The sequence below is a fragment of the Dermacentor andersoni genome, chromosome 1, assembly GCF_023375885.2.
Source record: "Dermacentor andersoni chromosome 1, qqDerAnde1_hic_scaffold, whole genome shotgun sequence".
NCBI classification, from domain to species: Eukaryota; Metazoa; Arthropoda; class Arachnida; order Ixodida; family Ixodidae; genus Dermacentor; species Dermacentor andersoni.
The window spans coordinates 244379257-244399516 of NC_092814.1; the positions used below are offsets into that span (position 1 = coordinate 244379257).

At 48.4% G+C, this 20260-nt stretch overlaps 1 pseudogene; it reads right to left on the minus strand.

The window, feature by feature from the left end:
• Positions 1 to 10094: 10094 nt before the first annotated feature.
• LOC126547994 (uncharacterized) lies at positions 10095 to 11039 on the minus strand (annotated as a pseudogene).
• Positions 11040 to 20260: the final 9221 nt, after the last annotated feature.

Sequence of the window (20260 nt, forward strand, 5' to 3'; positions counted from 1 at the left end):
GGGTATATATACATTAGGTTATAGAGGCGGTCAGTATCGTAGCCAGAAATTTCGTTCAGGGGGGCTCACGTTGCAGTTTGGCCTCCTCCTTATGGAATTTGTCGAGGGATCAAATACATGAATAATAACTGCATTTTTCCATGGCGAAAGATGCTGCAAACGAATTCTTGAACGCTACGCACTGTGAAGACAAGTAAAATATGTATTTTTTCATAAAAGATTACGCACTGATGTCCCAAAAATTGTGCCCGAAGGGCGTCGGCTCCTTGCTTCTTCGGGCTTCTTGCCCGTGGCAAGAAGCCCGAAAGAGATGAATGAAGGAATGCTTCTCTCGGTTCCCTGTCTCTCGCTTTTAACCCCTTCGGTGTCTCGGGGTCACGTCTTTTGGCCAATCGTTGAGCCCGCTCAGGTGTCGTCATTTTCCTCCAATCGTACGCGCCCGTGCAAGTTCCGTCACAATCGGCGGATGGGGGTTGCTCCAAGGGCTCCACTGTAGGACGGGTGACTTGCCACCGGCGTTGACTCATGGCTTGCAAGTGCCGTCACAATCGGCGGATGGGGGTTGTTTTCGAGCGACCTTTCAGAGCTGCAAAACTACTTCGCTCGAGACCCAGATTACCTGGAACCGTGTCAGGCTCCCGTGGCACTTTCGGGAAGAGTCAAGCAGTGGGACAATAGCTCCACGTGCGGCGCAGGAGGTGGGGGTCGCCAACTTGTCTGACAGGTCCGGGAACGTGTTAGGCGCGCTTCTGCGTACCTTAATTGGGTGCGACGGCGATTCGATGTGGTCTGGTGAACTCGAGTGATGCCAGGAAAAGGGTCCGTATCTAACAGCTCCTCCTCGCCCCGGAAGTTCGGAATAGCCGGTGAAATCAATTCGCTGGCCATGAAGAACGCTGAAAGAACATGTAGGGTACTGGTGACGAGCCTCATGTGACGAACTTCGGGATCCCGGGCCCTGGAGAACGTACGTAAAACAAACGAAACAACATAGCACTGCACCACGTGCAAGCGCAGGCTCTTCCCCCCTGACTCGCCAGGCTATTACTAGGTCAAAATGAACCCCGACCTTTTCTTTCCCCAATTTTGATAAAGCAGTCCCAACTACCTTTCTAAACTGCGTTCCATATCTCCTTGAATGCCGATCCAGAGTGATATTGTCGTTGCAAAAGAAACGGGAGAAAGTTAAATAATTACTCAAAACAACTTGTATCACTACACACAAGCAAAGTTTTGAAGCTACAAGTATGACTTCCAGCCCATATAATAACACTTCCTACCTCGTTAGTCAAAGGGGGGAAGGTAATAAATCGGTTTACCCAAACAACCGGCTCAAACCATTCGCGTTCCCATTTAACACGGCCTTTTTGTAACGGACGGTGAAGTTATATTCCTGGAGAATTAGACTCCATCTGAGCAAGCGTCCGTTCCTAGGGGACATGTGTCTGAGCCAAGTCAGAGGACAGTGGTCGGTCTCGAAAGTGAATTTCGCTCCGTACAGATAACAAGATAATTTCTGGACTGCCCAAACTAAGCAGGCGCATTCTTTTTCGGAAGCGCTGTACACCTCCTCTCTGCACGTTAATTTTCGGCTAGCATACAGTACCGGATGCTCCTCCGCGTCTTCGCCCACCTGGCTGAGGACGACTCCCAAACCTCTGCCACTAGCGTCGCACTGCACGATTTCCTTAGAATAATTGGGGGTCCGAAGCACTGGTCCTGAGCTCAGAACCTTTTTCGTGTGCTGAAATGCGGTTTCTTTGGCCTCATTCCATCGAACTTTTTCGGGCTCTCCCTTTCGGAGGGTGTCTGTCAAGGGGCTTGCTGCCTGTGAGAAACTTGGAATGTACCGCTGGTAATATCCGACGAGCCCCAGAAAGGCTTTGACATCCGTCTTAGTTCGCGGTTCAGGAAGGTTATTGATAGGCCCTATCTTTAGTTCGGAGGTCCGCAGCGTTCCTTGTCCTACGACATGCCCTAGGTAGGTAACTTGCGAACACCCAAAGTTGCACTTTTCGGCCTTTACCGTGAGACCCGCGTCTCGTAGACGTGCCAGCACGTTCCTTAAGTGCTCTATGTGATCGTCCCAGCTGTTCGAAAAGATGGCCACATCATCTAAGTAGGGGATAGCGTAATCTTGTAGGTCTTTCAAAACAATATCCATCAGCTTGGAAAAGCTAAACGGTGCGTTCTTAAGCCCGAAACTTAACATTAGTGGTCGGAATGCGCCAAGCGGGGAAGTGAATGCTGCGTAGGGACTTGAGCTTTCTGACATGGTCACCTGCCAGTACCCCCTAACTAAGTCGATTGTTGAAATGTACTGGGCTCCGCCCACCCGTTCAACTCGTTCTTCTATGTTAGGTATACGCGCCGTGCACGCCGACGGACGCGCCACTGGTGGCGGTCTTGCGCAGAACACGCGGGAGAGGAGCCTGGCGCGCGCCGTAGTTTGTTGTGTCGTTGATCGTGCTTCTCTGTCTTATTCACGTTTTCAGAGCAAGATAGGCAACACCATTCGCACGTGTGGGGTGGCCAAAGCTTCAGAGAATGTCGAAGAAGAATTGTTGCAGGGTGGGGGGCTCAAATACCGGTGAAAACGTGCCGGCGATGCGGTTGTAATCATTCCCGGCAAAGCCACATCAGCGGGAGCAACGGTAGCAAAAATAGATCGTCGCTTCGAAGGGAAATTTCTTGTTCTCACCCTTTCCTTTGTCTCGTCGGTGTTTTTTTCCACTCGATCATAGACGCGTGAGCAACGAAGTTCGTCTGCAGTGCGGCATGAGGTTTAAAGGCATTTCGCTAAAGTTCGGAATGCTGTTTGCCGCTTATATTGTTTTCCGCTTTTTTACCGCGTTGCGCTAGCTAGGCAGCACGACTGCACGAGCGCATTGCGTTGTATGTTAAAGCTACTGAAGCTTGCAAGAACTCAAATTGTTGGTTTCATGTGGCGCGGTAAATCCTCGCACCAGCTGTAGCGCACTTCACGTTTTTACATCTATTTTATGCGTGGCTTTGCACATGTTTAACTGTTGCTATTTGCTCCATGCATAACTCTTGTCGATTCTTTTGAGCTGCGAAGTTTTCACCCTGCCTTGTTTGTAAAGGGTATAAATCACGCTGTGTCATATCGGAATGATACCAAGGAAGTGCTTCTTTAACAGCTTTATTCTTTTCGCCCGAGGGCATCTTAGATATTGTTTGCGTTTTTGGAAATGTGTTTAGAAAATAGGTAGTTCAGGGCGAGAATTGCTAATAGCTGCTGCATATGGTATTTTCGTTCCATTTCTCGCTGAAAAGTTCGCGTCCCGTTTGGGAAGTCATCACACCTCGATGCTGCCTGAGCAAACTTAACACGCCGAGTGATTTGTTTGTTTCACAACGTAGTCCCTTCTTGCATGCGGGTTTTGTACTCAACTGAATTCTTTCTTATACTTACGCTGCAGACGACTAAACCGGGCCTTGCCGCCAGCGCTCGTCTACTTTGACTGGCGCTGCTCTGCCTTTAAATATATCATGTGGCACCTCTCTCTAGTAATACAAAAAAGTACTGAAAAGTTAGTCAGTCTTTAGCTTTGTACGTTTCCAAGCAGCTCCCTTGGGGAATTTAAAATTACACAAACTGCAGCGGGAACAGTAGTTCATCGGCGTATGCAGCAGAATTGCATCGGCGGTACAGCACTAACACGCGCTTTTATTAACCCGTGTGTTTGGTGACTTCGTTGGCTAGTGTACGCGTTTCCATCAATAAATTGGCAATTACTCTTCTTGAGGCGACTTCGACTGCACTTATTCGGCGATGTCACATGTATTTATCGGCAGAAAAATCACAACGGCATATGCAGAGATTGCACCGTGCGGATTTGTTTGATATAAGTCTGCACTAAAGACGGGTGCTTATTATTCAGGTACAGAAGCAGCATTGCGGCAAGGGTAGAATAAAAAAACCATCGAGAGATCGCATCACTCAACAAAATTTATCGGCTAGTGAACATGAGCTCCACGTTATGTAAATGGGGTTCATGGCGTTTGTCTGCGGGACACACCTTGCACGTATGTGGACCATGTTGTACCAAACACCGGTAACATTATGTTAATACCCTCTCGCACAGAGGTCAGCATCTCCCCTACAGCGGTCACCGCAGAAGCAGCAGCCTGGCACCCGAACAAAGGAGAAATCGTAGCCGCGAACTTCAGCCATCCTTGCTGCAAAGGGATGTCGTCTGCTACTGCTCCCGCGTGTACTGTTGGAAGCGTCCGCTAGGTGGCTTTCAGTGGCGCCTCTATAGGCGGTGCACGAGGCGTATAGGGTAAAGTCCCTGGTAGTCGCATTCATTTTCCTATAGTCCACACATGGACGCGGCTCTTTTCCGCTCGCCTCTACGAGAATCATCGGGGAAGTGTAATCACTGTCTGCTGGCTCAATGATTCCCAACTCAAGCATTCGTTTGATCTCTACTTTCATTATTTCTCGCTGACGAGGTGAGACCCGGTACGGTTGGGATTGGACGGGCTCGTCTGATGTCAACTCAATCTCATGAGTAATGAGCATCGTTCTCCCCGGCCGGCTACTGAAGCATTGGCAAAATTCCTCAAAGAGTTTCCGGAGGTCGCTGACTTGATCGGCCTCGACAGCCAGTCGGTTTACAGAGAGATTCAGGTTGTCCTCAATGAAGCGTTCCGCATCTGTCACTGTCCCTAAAACTGGAAGTTCGACCACTACTTCTTCAGACGCGTTTACCGCCATGTTTACCACCTCTTCCCTTCCACAATAAGGTTTCATTAAATTGCAGTGGTAAATGATTCCTTCATTCCTTTTTTCCGGGAACTTCTAGGGTGTAGTTAGTATCCGATATCTTCTAGGTAACCTTTACGGGTCCGTCCCACTGTACCTCAAGTTTGTTTTTTCGTGAAGGCCTTAGGATCATGACCCTGTCACCTACCTTAAATGTTCGCCTGCGCGCATTTCTGTCATAGTAAGCCTACGCGGTTTCCTGGGCCTCTTTTAGGTTTTTTTTCAACCAGTTCTCGCGAGACACTTAAGCGATCCAGCAATTTTAAAACGTAACTCACCCCCGTCTGGCTTTCACCTGTTCCTTCCCACATTTCTCTTAACATTCTGAGGCGGGAAACGATCGTCCGACCATACACCAGCTCGAAAGGAGTGAACCCCATCGCCTTATGTGGGACCGTTCTCAACGCGAACAGGGTTGCGGGTAAACAGTCCTCCCAGTCTGCTTTGTGTTCATGGCACAATGCACGTAACACTCTCTTAAGCACTGAGTGCATCTTCTCAACGCTGTTTGATTGTGGATGGTACACGGAGCTGTGTATCAGCCGCACACCACGCCTTTCTAGAAACGTCGTGGTTAAAGCACTTGTAAATAGCGTGCCCTGGTCAGCCTGTATCTCTGCAGGAAACGAGATCCGCGCAAACGTGGACAACAGAGCGTCGAGTACCTCGGTGGAGCTCAGTTCCTTCAAAGAAATCGCTTCAGAAAACTTTGTCGCGGGACAAAACATGGTCAAAAGGTACTTGCACACTGATCGGCTCGGCGGCAAAGGCCCGACTGTGTCGATCACCAGCCGGCGGAATGGCTCCGTGATTAAGGTAACCAATTTTAAAGGTGCCTTGCGTTTATCTCCCGGCTTTCCAACTCGCTGACACGCGTCACAGGACCTTACATAATTTTCCACATCCTTAAAGCATCCTGGCCAGTAATATTTTAACAAGAGCCTCTCCTTCGTTTTGTTGATTCCTAGATGGCCCGACCAGCCATTTCCGTGAAACAAAGTCAGGAGATCCGCCCGATAGCTCTCCGGAACGATTAACTGATCGACGATCTCGGTAGTTTCCATACAGCAGTCCTCCCTTTTCGTGGATGGTCACGTTGCCCCTAGCTATACCCTCTTTTGCGTTGTAGTGTAAACGTGTCAGAGTCTGGTCCCTCTGTTGTTCCGCGCTGAGCGACTCCCTGTCCACCTGGAGAAGCCTGTCAAAGCTCCCAGAGGCAGGTGAAAGTACAGAGCTGCTCTCCCTTTCTGTTACTTCCACTGACGACCTTTCTTCGCTACGCGAGTTTTCTACGGGGATCATTTAAATTGGCACCTCTGCTGTCACACTGTTTTCTTTTTCCTCCGTTGTACGAGGTTCTACTAGGGAATGCGCTTCCTCGTGTTCCGCCACCGCTGCATGGGGTCCTTGGTCAGCTGAGCGGCGATTTGGCGTGCTCGCGAGCGGGTTAATGCCTGCACCCTTCCTTCTCCGAACTCCTGACCGCACTCCCGTAACAAACGCTCCGAATGGTATGAAAAGAGATGTGGGTAGTCCATTGGTAGCGCCTTCGAAACGCCTGCCTCTGTCTCCAGTTCTCCGAAAGGACCGGAAATTATCACTCGTGCTTTTGACACACACGCTGTGTTCCTCTAGCACTGACTTGATCCAAGTTACCTTCCCTGTATAGTCCTGGGCGTTTACAAAAGAAGGGTGAACTAGGTCCATGGTTGCTCCACTGTCCCTTAATACCTTACAGGTTTTCCCGCTAATCCGTAGCTCCTGGAGGTATGGACGGAGAATCTCCAAGCTTTCGTCGCTTCCGCCCGCGTAGGAAAGCACTACCAGCGTTTTTTTTTTTTTTGCAATTCGAGGCATAGTGACCTAGGCCCTGGCAATTTTAGTGTTCCCGTAGACCGGGATGCGGTCTGATTGATTATATTGGGGTGACACGGTGATACGCACTCATTGCTCAAGTCCTATGCTTTTTTTCCAGGTTGCCAAGTGAGTACTCACATTTGGCTAAATGCTGTTAATAGACACTACATTACCCTCCTTGAGGAAAATGAAATGAATGCGGACACAGTGTGATTAGGGAAACCATAAACGGAAAACAGTTCATTGGGGAAAAGTCGTGAATGTCTCCTACCAACAAACAGTCACAATGTCAGGTTGCGATATCAGAAAGATGGCGTGGAGGCTTTCTGTTTCTCTTTGGGTAGCACTCTATTGGAGAACTCTGGTGCAATACAGGTGGTGCAGGATCTGGCACTGAGGTGGGTAGAGGATATATGATGTCATCACAGTCAAATGATGTTTTGGCTGGTGCTTGTTTAAGGCCAGAGGCATCTTTGAAAAAAACTTGAGTTGCGCGTTATTACTCTATTTCCTCTCGATGCCTTGATTTGTGATCCATGAACACTGACAATGGTATAAGGATCTGGATCATAGTACGGAGTGAACTTGTCGTGTCTGTCTTGCTTGCACAAGACTCGTTGACCAACACAGAAGCGATGTGGTTGAGCGTGCCTTCGTGCATCAGCATGTTGTTTGTTGTATGCCCTTTTCTCGAGCGCAGTTGTTTTCAACTGTGTTACGTCTTCCTTTTCCGAAGCAGCTTCAACGTAGCAAGGCAGAAGATTTCTTATCGGTCTGCCAAACAGCAGTTCCTACAGTGATCTTTGTGTAGTCAAGTGTTTTGAAGACTTGTATGACATCAGGTAAGTATTGAACTCTACTTTCCAATCTGTGTTCTAAAGCTGACCAGTGTGAACATGCTTTTTCAATGTTCTCATGAACTATTAAGCTTCGCCATTAGGTTGAGGCCACAAAGGTGTGATCCGATGGCGCCGAAATCCTAATTCTTTTGCGAGTGCTGCAAACTCCTTGCCTTGGAATGGTGGCCCATTGTCACTTTTTACCTGTGCAGGGATTCCAAACTGGCAAAACACTTGTCGCAGAGAGGGAAGCACACTGTTTGCACTAGTGGAGTGTATGACTTGTACTACTGGGTATCGTGAGAAGTCATCTAACACCACCATAGCGCACTTTTTATCTGGGAAGGGAGCACAAAAGTCGGCTGATACTTCTTCGCCGGGATCACTGGGTAGTTCCTTCATGGCAAGAGGTTCTTGCATTGCTTGAGGAACAGCTGCTTGACATGGTAGCCAACTTTTAATCAAAGTATGCACGAGCTTATCCATGCCTGGAAACCACACTTTTTCTCTTAACATTTGTTTTGTTTTCACAATCCCTTGATGGCCCTTGTGGGCAAGCAGCACTGCTTGTCTCTGCAGTGTAGCGGAAAGAACTAGACGTGTTCCTCGAAGGACGATGCCCTCGGGCGTTGTTGTTAGTTCTGTCTTTATAGATGCAAATGGCTTCAGTTCAGCTGAGACTCAGCTGGTGAGTGTGGGGTGCTCGATAGCACTGATAAGTGACTGTAGCTGCTGGTCTGCTTTCGTTGCATCAGCGACTTTTTGAACCGAGAAGGCCTTTGGGATGTTGTGGCGCTGGATAAAGTTGACATACTGATTAGGTACCTTGTAGATACGGGCACACATTTTCGCCTCAGGAACCGGATGCCTGGAAAGGTAATCGGAAGGGCTACTACTTCCTGCAGTGTGTTGTACAGCAAACTTGTACCGTTGAATGCGTAGAGCAAGGCGCTCAATGCGGGCAGATGGTGATGATCTTGAATTTCCCAGTATGCTCACTAAAGGCTTGTGGTCGGTCAGCAAAAGGAAGTTGATTCCGCAAATGTAGAGGCGGAAGTGCTCCATGGCCCATACAGTAGCGAGCATCTCACGTTCAGTTTTCCAGTAGCGACTTCAACTGGTGTAAGCGCTGTACTTGCATAAGATATCATTACAATGTCTTCAGTGTCACGCTGTGTGAGGATAGCACCCAGTCCATGTGGACTTGCATCTACCACCAATTCTGTCGGTTTGGATGGGTCAAGGTAAGCAAGGGTGGAGGCAACGGACATGGCTTGCTTTAGGCTCTCAAGAGCATTTTGCTGTCGTTCTGTCCGCTCCCATACAACATCCTTCAATGTCAGTTCACGTAAAGGCTGTGAGAGGTCAGCAAGATTTCTCAGAAATCTGCCTGAATAGTTGATAATTCCTAGCAGGCTCTTCACTTCTTGTGGTGATTCCGGTGTTTTAATTTGTAGGAAGGCTGCTATCTTCTTAGGATCAGGACGAACACCATCAGCTGAAAAATTAAGTCCAAAGAAGTTCAGTTCACGTTGATGAAAGTGACACTTCTTTTCATTCAGTGTCAATCCGGTTTCATTTAGTCGATGCAGAACGGCTTCCAAGGACAAGTCGGGCTCCTGTTTTGTTTGTCCCAAAACAAGAATATCATCACTAACATTCAGGACATTGGGGATGCCGTTGAGCACTTGGCGTATGGTGTTCTGAAAGATTTCAGCTGTACTGCTGATGCCGAAGTTAGTCGTTTGTAGCGAAACAAAGCAACATGTGTTGAGAACGTGGTGAGTTGCCTTGAGGAAGGGTCAAGTTCCAACTGATGATATTCATTCTTTAAGTATATATTGGAGAACATTGTCGCTCCATTTAAGGCAACAATGATGTCATCCACTGTTGGGCACAAATGTCGTTCATGTTGAATGTTAGTGTTCGCAACACGCATGTCAATGCAGATTTGAATTTCATCTGGCTGACGCGCTTTAGGCACAATAACCACAGGGGACACCCACGGTGTAGGTCCTATGGCTGGCTCAATGATGACTTCTGACAGGAGACGTTCAAGTTCTTTCTCTGTGGCATCACGTAAGGCAAACGGAATACGCCTGTGTGGTTGTGCAACAGGTGAGACAGTGTCGTCCACAAGAAGATGAATGTGTTGGTTTTTGAGTTTTCCAACTCCACTAAACAACTTGGGGAATGCTTCCACGATTGACTTGTCACCATGATGCTCGTTAACTTGGTATGTGATCTGGACAAGCCCCAGGTTGGATGCTGCTGTGAAGCTTAGGAGTGGTGCACAGTTTCCTCGAATGACAAAGATGTCTTCTTCAATGCAGTTATCTTTGTATCTCATTGTGACAGAGTCTTTGCCTAGAAGTTCAAGTGGAGATGTAGCTTTGTAGGGGAACACTCTGATTGATGTTTCCTGGAGTTTCACCTTTAGGCGATAGCTCTTAAAGTCATTTTCGCCAACAATTGGCACTGTTGCACCTGTGTCGATTATGAAAGTGACGGGCACATTGTTCACAGTGACAATAACTTTTGGAAATGGGCCTGCCTGAGGTGAGGTCATGGCAACGAAAACATACTCGTCACGGCTTGAACTGGTGTCACAGGTGGCAGGTGGATTCTTTGGTACTAAAACTCTTCTTACTGCAGACTGTCTGTGAATTCCTGTTTGGACCATTGTCACAGTCCACTGCCTGTACCATTTGTCTCGTTGAACGACAGAATCGTGCAAAATGACCAACCTTGTTACATGCCTTGTATGTCTTGCCCCATGCAGCACAACTTGATCGTCCGCCTTGGTGAGGCCACTTGCCGCCGCAGTTGCGACAACCTGCTGATGAGACACGAGGTCGTTGCGGTGCATAGGTTTGTCGTGGCATTTGTCGGCCGTTTCTTTGGTGTTCGCCATGGTGCTGTCCTTCCTTGTGCACTGCGAGCACCACCGCATTGCTATCGGCGTTCTTTTCGATTTCGGATACATCCCGTTCGACATCCTCGAGCATTCTTCATTGTTTAAGTAAGTCTGGTAAAGTGAGGGAATGAAGCATTGCATATTTGCAAAGGCGAGACGACGCTGTTGCGAGGATTATTTGGTTCTGAACTTCAGCGTCGACGTTCTCGAAGTTACAGTGGCGAGAGAGCTGCCGGGGGCGCGCGTAGAAGGCGTCCAGTGGCTCACCAACATTTTGCTGGGCTTGGCGAAATTTGTAGGTCGCAAATGTCGAGTTCACTCGCGGGGCGAAGTATGCACTCTGTTTCGCTCGTGCGGCATCGTATTCTGGCGTCGATGGGCTCTGCATGGTCTGGGTCGTGCTTGTAGCTGTTGCAGCTTGTGTAGGGCTGTCGGGGAGGGAGCGAAATATGTCGTAGACTTCCTCGCCGACGTAGTGTAGGAGGAGCGCTTTCTTGCGTGCATCTGCCTTGATATCACACGCTAAAAGAAAGTTCTCGAACCTTTCTATCCACTTGGTCCATTCATGGCCAGTATTGTTGGCGTCTTTGGCGCGAAGGTCGAAACTTGGAAAGGGAAGGAGCGTGTGTGCCATGGCTGCGATTGCCGGTTGCCGCTTGCTGCTGAGGGATGATACGACGGAATGACTGTTGGTTTGGCACTCACATGAGACCAAGTAACACCTCTGACACCATTTTAGTGTTCCCGTAGACCGGGATACGGTCTGATTGATTAGATTGGAGTGACACGGTGATACGCACTCATTGCTCAAGTCCCATGCTTTTTTTCAAGTTGCCAACCGAGTACTCACATTTGGCTAAATGCTGTTAATAGACACTACAGCACTGATAACATCGAACCGGTCGCTTCTTCTCGAACTCTCGCGTATAAACCTTCTTTGTCCCCACCTCCGGAGAACTGCTAGCTCCTTTATGATTGTTCCCTTCATGAGCTTTTACCTGTGTCTGTTTTTTGGGGTGGATATACCTTCTCGGATGATCCCTTCCATTTGAACGCTCGTCGTCGGTAGTTAGTTTTCGTCGCATCTCGTACTCATCAGCTAGTCGAGTCGCCTTATCTACCGCGTCAACAGCCTCTCTAACCTGCATTCAAAACCTCACTGACTGTGGAATGCTGCGGCAGAATTGTTCGAGACAAATACATTCTATAATTTTGTCTCTAGTTTCGTAGACTTCGGCACCGGCCCTTAAGCCACTCAACAAGGTTTGTTTTCGAACCGTACCCGAACTTTGAGTAGCCCTCGTCGCTCTTTTTGCTCGCTTCTCTGAATCGCTGCCTAAATGCTTCCGTGGAAATTCGGTACCTCCTCAACAGTGCTGCCTTTACTTTCCCGTAGTCTTCCGCGTCATTCGCCGTTAATCTTGCGACTATGTTCGCTGCCTCACAAGGCAATAAAGTCACCAACCGCTGTGACCAGGTGCCCTGAGCGAAATTACACCTTTCACAAGTTCTCTCGAAATGAACCAATAATAAGGCAATGTCCTCTCCAACCTTGGACGGTTTTATCCACTGGTCCATCCGACATGGCTCGACCTCACTTGATCTGCTACGGTTGTCCCCTTCACTGCCCGCCGCTGGACGCGATTGCTGAAGTCCAACCTATAGCTCTGTCATCTATTTCTCGTCATTTCCTCGCTCACTTTTCCCGTCCTCGCTCACACTCAAGCTCACTCTCACGTTCTTGACGCTCACGCTCACGTGCTTGCTGCTCACGCTCACGCTCACGTTCTTGACGCTCACACTCACGCTCACGTTCTTGACGCTCACGCTCCCGTGTCTCTTGTATCACCTCCCAAGCAATCTTAATGCTTTCATAATCATTGCCACTATCTTGAATTGTCTTTATGATAGCTGGCTTTTTCATCTGTTCGTTCGCCTCAACTCCCAACCCGTCGCACAACAAGTCTGACTTCGTCAACCTTCTAAGATCCATGGCCACTGCCCCGACTGTGGTTAGGACTGTTTTCCTTAAATAATTTGTGCAAACACACAATATGCAACAAATTCCCTATTCCTAGAACTATCAAAATAAACACGCAAAAATTTGAAGTCTGGCGAATCAAAAGGAAAAAACCACACTCACTTACGGATGCAGCACCACGCCATCTGGTTCATCGGCCCGCTGTTCCCGGTTCCTCAGGACTCCCTGGGTCGAAGGCTCTATTTTCTTCGCTGTTCCCAGTTCCTCAGGCCTTCTTTGGACGAAGGTTCATCCTTATCGATGCCACCAGTTATTGGATCTGGAGGACAATCCCACCGCTGCCACCAGTTATTGGATCTTGCCGTTGAGTGCGGGAGTTGGCCGACGTTGAGGAGGATTTTCAGATGAAACAGAAGGTTTAGTTACGTTATTTACAGTAAAAAGATTAAGTAATTAATAGTCATAAGGTCATTGATGGCCGGCAGCAAATCGGACGCTGGGGCCCGTGGCAAGAAGCTCGAAAGAGATGAATGAAGGAATGATTCTCTCGGCTCCCTGTCTCTCGCTTTTAACCCCTTCGGTGTCTCGGGATCACGTCATTTTTGGCCAATCGTCGAGCCCGCTCAGGTGTCGTCATTTTGCTCTAATGGTAGGTGCCCATGCTAAGGGCTCCATGCTATGCCCATGCGTGCCCGTCCATGCGTGCCCATGCTAAGGGCTCCACTGTTGGACGGGTGACTTGCCACCGGCGTTGCCTCATGGCTTGCAAGTGCCGTCACTATTGACGGATGGGGGTTGTTTTCGAGCGACCTTTCAGAGCTGCAAAACAACTTCGCTCGGGACCCAGATTACCTGGAACCGCGCCAGGCTCCTGTTGCATTTTCGGGAAGAATCAAGCAGTGGGACAATAGCTCCAGGTGCGGCGCACGAGGTGGGGGTCGCCAACTTGTCTGGACGTGCGGCGCCTCGGGTGGGGTCGCCAACTTGTCTGACAGGCCTGGGAACGTGTTAGACGCGCTTCTGCGCACCTTAATTGGGTGCGACGGCGATTCGATGTGGTCTGGTGAACTCGAGTAATGCCAGAAAATCGTCCGTATCTAACAAAAGCCATTCGGCCAGAAAAAAACGAACACGCACCGAAGTGCGCCACGCGGTGGTCGGGGTAACACGAGAAAAACGCATGCGCGCTGGCTGGCTCGGCAGCGCGCGGGTAGAGAGAACAAGAAAATTGAAGAGGCTCAATGTATCCTCGCGAATAAAAGTCAAAGTAGCAAAATAAATAAGAACGTAGTTTCCTTTACTGGCTTTAGTGTCTAGACATGGATGCTTTGGCGCAGGTGAAAAAAGGGTTGATATTCTTTTCTGTGACGTCATCATCAGCCTGGCTACGCCCACTGCAGGGTAAAGGTCTCTCCCATACTTCTCCAACTACCAAGGTCATGTTGTGGCCATGTTGTCCCTACAAATTTCTTAATCTCATCCGTCCACCTAACTTTCTGCCACCCCCTGCTACGCTTCCATTCTCTTGGTATCCTGTCTGTAACCCTTAATGACCACCGGTTATCTTCCCTCATTACATGCCCATTTCTTTTTCTTGATTTCAATTAAGATGTCATTAACTCGCGTTTGTTCCCTCACCCAATCTGCTCTCTTCTTATCCCTTAACGTTACACCCATCATTCTTCTTTCCATAGCTTGTTGCGTTGTCCTCAATTTAAGTAGAACCCTTATCGTAAGCCCCCAGGTTTCTGCCCCGTAGGTGAGTACAGGTAAGACACAGCTGTTATGCATTTTTCTCTTGAGGGATAATGACAACCTGCTGTTCATGATCTGAGAATGCCTGCTAAACGTGCCCTAGCCCATTTTCATTCTTCTGTTCATTTCAGTCTCATGAGCCGGATCCGCGGTCACTACCTGCCCTAAGTAGACGTATTCCCTTACCACTTCCAGTGCCTCGCTACCTATCGTAAACTGCTGTTCTCTTCCGAGACTGTTAAACATTACTTTAGTTTTGTACAGATTACTTTTTAGACCCACCCATTTGCTTTGCCTGCCCAAGTCAGTGAGCATGCATTGCATCGGGTCCCCAGTGTTACTAAGCAAGGCAATATCATCAGCGAATCGCAAGTTACTAAGGTATTCTCCATTAACTTTTATCCCCAAGTCTTCTCAATCCAGGTCTCTGAATACCTCCTGTAAACACGCGGTGAATAGCATTGGGGATATCGTATCTCCCTGCCTGACGCATTTCTTTATTGGGATTTTGTTGCTTTCTTTATGGAGGACTACGGTGGCTGTGGAGCGGCTAAAAATATCTTTCAGTATTTTTACATACGGTTCGTCTACACCCTGATTCCGTAATGTCTCCATGACTGCTGAGGTTTCGACTGAATCAAACGCTTTCTCGTAATCAATGAACGCTATATATAAAGGTTGGCTATATTTCGCACATTTCTCTATCACCTGATTGATAGCGTGAATATGGTCTATTGTTGAGTAGCCTTTACGAAATCCTGCCTGGTCCTTTGGTTAACAGAAGTCTAAGGTGTTCCTGATTCTATTTGCGATTACCTTACTAAATACGTTGTAGACAACGGACAGTAAGCGGATTGGTCTATAATTTTTCAAGTCTTTGGCGTCCCCTTTCTTATGGATTAAAATTATGTTGGCGTTCTTCCAAGATTCCGGTACGCTCGAGATCATGAGGCGTTACGTATACAGGGTGGCCAGTTTTTCTAGAACAATCTGCCCACCATCCTTAAACAAATCTGCTGTTACCTGATCCTCCCCAGCTGCCTTCCCCCTTTGCATAGCTCCCAAGGCTTTCTTTACTTCTTCCGGCGTTACCTGTGGGATGTCAAATTCCTCTAGACTATTCCCTCTTCCATTATCGTCGTACTGTATAAATCTCTATAGAACTCCTCAACCGCTTGAACTATCTTATCCAAATTAGTAATGATACTGCCGGCTTTGTCTCTTAACGCATACATCTAATTCTTGCCTATTCCTGGCTTCTTCTTCACTGCTTTTAGGCTTCCTCCGTTCCTACGAGCATGTTCAATTCTATCCATATTATGCTTCCTTATGTCAGCTGTCTTACGTTTGTTGATTAACTTGGAAAGTTCTGCCAGTTCTATTCTAGCTGTAGGGTTAGATACTTTCATACATTTGCGTTTCTTAATAAGATATTTCGTCTCCTGCGATAGCTTACCGGTATCCTGTGTAACGAGGTCACCACCGACTTCTATTGCAGACTCCTTAATGATGCCGATAAGATCGTCGTTCATTGCTTCAACACTAATGTCTTCTTCCTGAGTTAAAGACGAATGCCTGTTCTGTAGCTTGATCCGGAATTCCTCTATTTTCCTTCTTACCGCTAACTCATTGATCGGCTTCTTATGTACCAGTTTCTTCCGTTCACCCCTCAAGTCTAGGCTAATTCGAGATCTTACCATCCTGTGGTCACTGCAGTGCACCTTGCCGAGCACGTCCACATCTTGTATGATGCCAGGGTTAGCGCAGAGTATGAAGTCTATTTGATTTCTAGTCTCGCCGTTCGGGCTCCTCCACGTCCACTTTCGGCTATCCCGCTTGCGGAAGAAGGTATTCATTATCCGCATATTATTCTGTTCCGCAAACTCTACTAATTCCTAGTGCCTATGCCAAATTCCCCCACTGCCTTGTCTCCAGCCTGCTTCTTGCCTACCTTGGCATTAAAGTCGCCCATTAGTATAGTGTATTTTGTTTTCCCTCTACCCATCGCCGATTCCACGTCTTCATAGAAGCTTTCGACCTCCTGGTCATCATGACTGGATGTAGGGTCGTAGACTTGTACAACCTTCATTTTGTACCTCTTGTTAAGTTTCACAACAAGACCTGCCACCCTCTCGTTAATGCTATAGAATTCCTGTATGTTACCAGCTGTATTCTTATTAATCAGGAATCCGACTCCTAGTTCTCGTCTCTCCGCTGAGTATGAAGTCTATTTCATTTCTAGTCTCGCCATCCGGGCTCCTCCACGTCCACTTTCGGTTATCCCGTTTGCGGAAGAAGGTATTCATTATCCGCAAATTATTCCGTTCTGCAAACTCTACTAATAACTCTCCCCTGCTATTCCTATAACATATTCCCCCGCTGACTTGTCTCCAGCCTGTTTCTTGCCTACCCTGGCATTGAGGTCGCCCATCAGTATAGTGTATTTTAACGCGACAGCGTTAAGGAGCTCGTGTCGCAGAAAAGCCGGTGTCGTCGGTGTCGGCGGCGTTGGCCGTGAGCGAAAAATCCCGGCAGGCAATTCATAAATAAAAAGAACTTGCAACATGGGCTGAGTGGGAATCGAACCAGGGTCTCCGGAGTGTGAGGCGGAGACGCTACCACTCAGCCACGATTTTGATGCTTCAAAGCGGTACAAAAGCGCCTCTAGGGAATGCGGTGTTGTCTTAGAAATGTGCCGTAGAAAGTTATACTGCGGTGTATATCGGTAATTATGAACATGTAACTTACAGAAATTGCAGTTACACGAGTAGCGAAGTACGTTTCCGTTACATTTCTTCTGCGCTTTCCGCACACGCCGAGCCATCTTGCGGCAAACACAGAAGACCCCCACCTTTCAATGTACGGCGCTGCCCCGAGAGGTGGCGCGCCACGCGCGCATTGGGGCTGTGTGGGGACCGGTGCGAGGCGCGCCGCGGCCCCGACTCCCTCTCCCCTGACGACGCTTCGCAGTGCTCTCTCAAGGGTTGCAGAATCAAGCGTCCTTCCTTTCTTTAGATCACTACCTATATATCTCTCTGCCCGTGCCGATCACGACGTTTGGCTGGCGTAGATCGTTTCCCCCTCCGAGACACCGAGTTCTTTGGTTCGTTCCGCTTGCTCAGGCGCACGTTTCGTTGCCGCGCCGAAAGCTGCGTTGCTCGACGCTCACCGCGTGATGGGTGGGTGCAAAGTCCGATGCGGGGCGCCTCGTAAGTGATCGCTGCGCCGTAGCGCATTGTCTTACACCCCTTGGCGGGTCGACGGGAACGTTGTCGCGTTTCACTCTTGAAGGCGAAGCTTAAGCGTCCTCCAATTTTTGTTTTGACTTTACCCATCGACGATTTCACGTCTTCATATAAGCTTTCGACTTCCGGGTCATGTTGACTGGATGTAGAGGCGTAGACCTGCACGATCTTCAATTTGTACCTCTTATTAAGTTTCACAACAAGACCTGCCACCCTCTCGTTAATGCTATAGACCAGAATACGCTAGCCTCGCACCCAGACTAACCGAACGCATACTCTCGTACCCGGATTGCCCGGTCGACCAGCGCCATATTGTACCAGGCCCCGCACACTCTCAAGTTCAACAAATGGCCACAGAGGGCGAAAAATCAATCGAGGCGCGTTTCAGCGTAAGCGCGCAAGTGGAGCTACTGTAATTTGGTCGAATAGTTTAATTTGTGCTTTCTCTGCTAGGGGCGCTGAACATGCTGAATTTTTTAATTTACACAAACCATTGACATGAACAATCGAGGTGTCTAAGGATGCTTTTTTACCTCAGGCAAATAGGCAGTTGATTTTCTTTTAATTTGAATGTTAAAGCTGCTTTTTAGTCATAGCGTCAAGGTTTTTGTGCTCGATTAACCACCGACAGCCGACAGCCTATCGGTATCGATGTGTTTCCTGGCCGTTGGCGTTCGAATACTACGGCGGTAAAACATTTTCGAAAGCATGCTGGTTTCGTCTGCGAGTCATTACATAGACTTGCTGTAAGAAGGTCTACTCTTGGCAAAGAATAGTGCCTCATTTTGTTTAGGCGTTGACTATCATAATGAATGCGGCGGAGGTTGAGGGAGTATGCTTGAAGGTACGTTTTTATGCCGTTGATCTCCATAACACCGTAAGTACGGAAACCGATGTCGCAGAACACCCGATGCATCATTGTGTGTTCTCCGTCATCGCTTGTTTGCTGTATGCCTACTAATTCTTCATTTCTTCAAGTATTGTATCCTCCTTTTGTCCTTGTTCTCTTGTGCTTCACTTACAGTATGTCGTTCCGTCAGCTGTAATGCGCATTTGCAAAACCAATACGTTTGATAAGACGCAGTGGTTATCATAATTTCACTACACGTGTATTAAGCTGGCACATATGGTTCAGATACAGATACCTGTATGCGAACTTGCACGACGTTGATGCGGAGATTAGGATAATTATGACACCCGTAAGGAAGAGGCAGCTGACGGCCGTATAAGCTGTTGCGTTCTTTCCGCCAAACTACCCGGCCTGGTAGTGCTGTAAAGATGCTGTATAAAAGTGACACGCGGTGACAGGGAAATTATTATACTTAGCAGCCGACCGTACGTTTTGTAGCTTAGGTCTTCTTTCTTGTGCGTTTGTGCTACCCTTATTAATGAGCCATCTCTTGACTATGTTCTTGACTATGTAACCGCGTTTGTGTGGATGCGTAGACGTGTGCTTTTTGTTGTACTTGTAAAATGCAAATAAAATATTTTCAGGCTTACTCAATCTTTGGTGTCGTGTGCATTTATTCCAGTCGAGGCCATCGTGCCATCTGGAAACCGCATTCTGTCAGTAGCCCTACACGAAATGCAACAGCTGGAGCGCGGCGGCACTACTCGGGATGCCCTTAAAAGTCAGTTCAGAGTGTGCCTTAACTCGATATGACTCAGCGCTACATGTATTCTGCTGCGCCTCGATCGTGCTCCCGCCAGTTTGGTTGCTGTGTGGCAAACGTAGCGCCTACATAAATATGTAGGCGCTACGTTTGCTACACAGCAACTAAACTGGCGGGAGCACGATCGAGGCGCAGCAGCCAGAAACCCAGTAAAGCCACAGAACACCTGGTAAAGCGTGTGCAAACCTGGTGAAGCGTGTGCAAAACCCCGTTTCCGTTTCCTGTTGTACAGCGCCACCTGTGGTCACATACTTTAGTTCACGACGCCACCGCTACGCTTATTTCCGTAGCACTGTGGAAGGTACAGTTTCCCTTCTCTAAGTTTGTATAGGTGTTCTGTGATTGTACTGGGCTGCCAAAGTGTGTTCGCCGGCTACCAGTAGACATGGCAAGCGCTAGCTCTAGGACTCCAAAGTGCGGAAATGTGACAAGAAGTCATCTGGGCATCATTGCGTCGTGTTTGGATGCCAAAATAACCAGTGGAAAAGGAGCCGGTTGCTTAGCGCTGTTTGCGAAGAGCACAATACACGTAGGGAATCGTGCCGGTGCGGTGTTTTCAGCCTGCACCGATTTCCGTCCGCAACGAAGAATGACAAGCTGCGCCACCGGTGGATAGCTGCAGTGAGTAGGAAGTACTACCAACCCAGTGAAAATGCACGAGTGAGTATTCGATCTGTGTATATTTTGGTGCCACGTTCAACTTTGCGCCCTACGAACGTAATATGTGTAACACGCAGGTTTGCTCCGAGCACTTTCTGGACAACAAGCCTACAGAGCAGAATCCCGTGCCGGTGCTTCGCCTTGGCTCTAACAAGAAGGCAAGCCTTTTCGTGTTTTCATTCAGGCAGAGCTCCCGACGGGTTAAGCGGAACAGTTGAGTTTGCGGTTAGCGATACTTGCAGCTGGTGCACGGCATGACCATTAAGCGTGAACGACAAGTTGTAAGCAATAGTATGTTGCCCTGCTGGTGAGCGTTATTGCTAATGACAGCAAACCGAAGTCCGCTCGTCACGTAGCATGCGTCCACAAAAACGTAATCGACGACTGCTCGTCGCCGAAGGTGTTCTTGCAGCGCGCCTGTCTTTACGAGCTGGTATTGCAGGTGTCATTCGTAACGAATTCATTTGAGCCTCCTGAGCTCTAAACTGCGTGCGGGCTGTTATGCGGGGCAAAGCGCAAAATTTTTCCGTTCATATGGCGA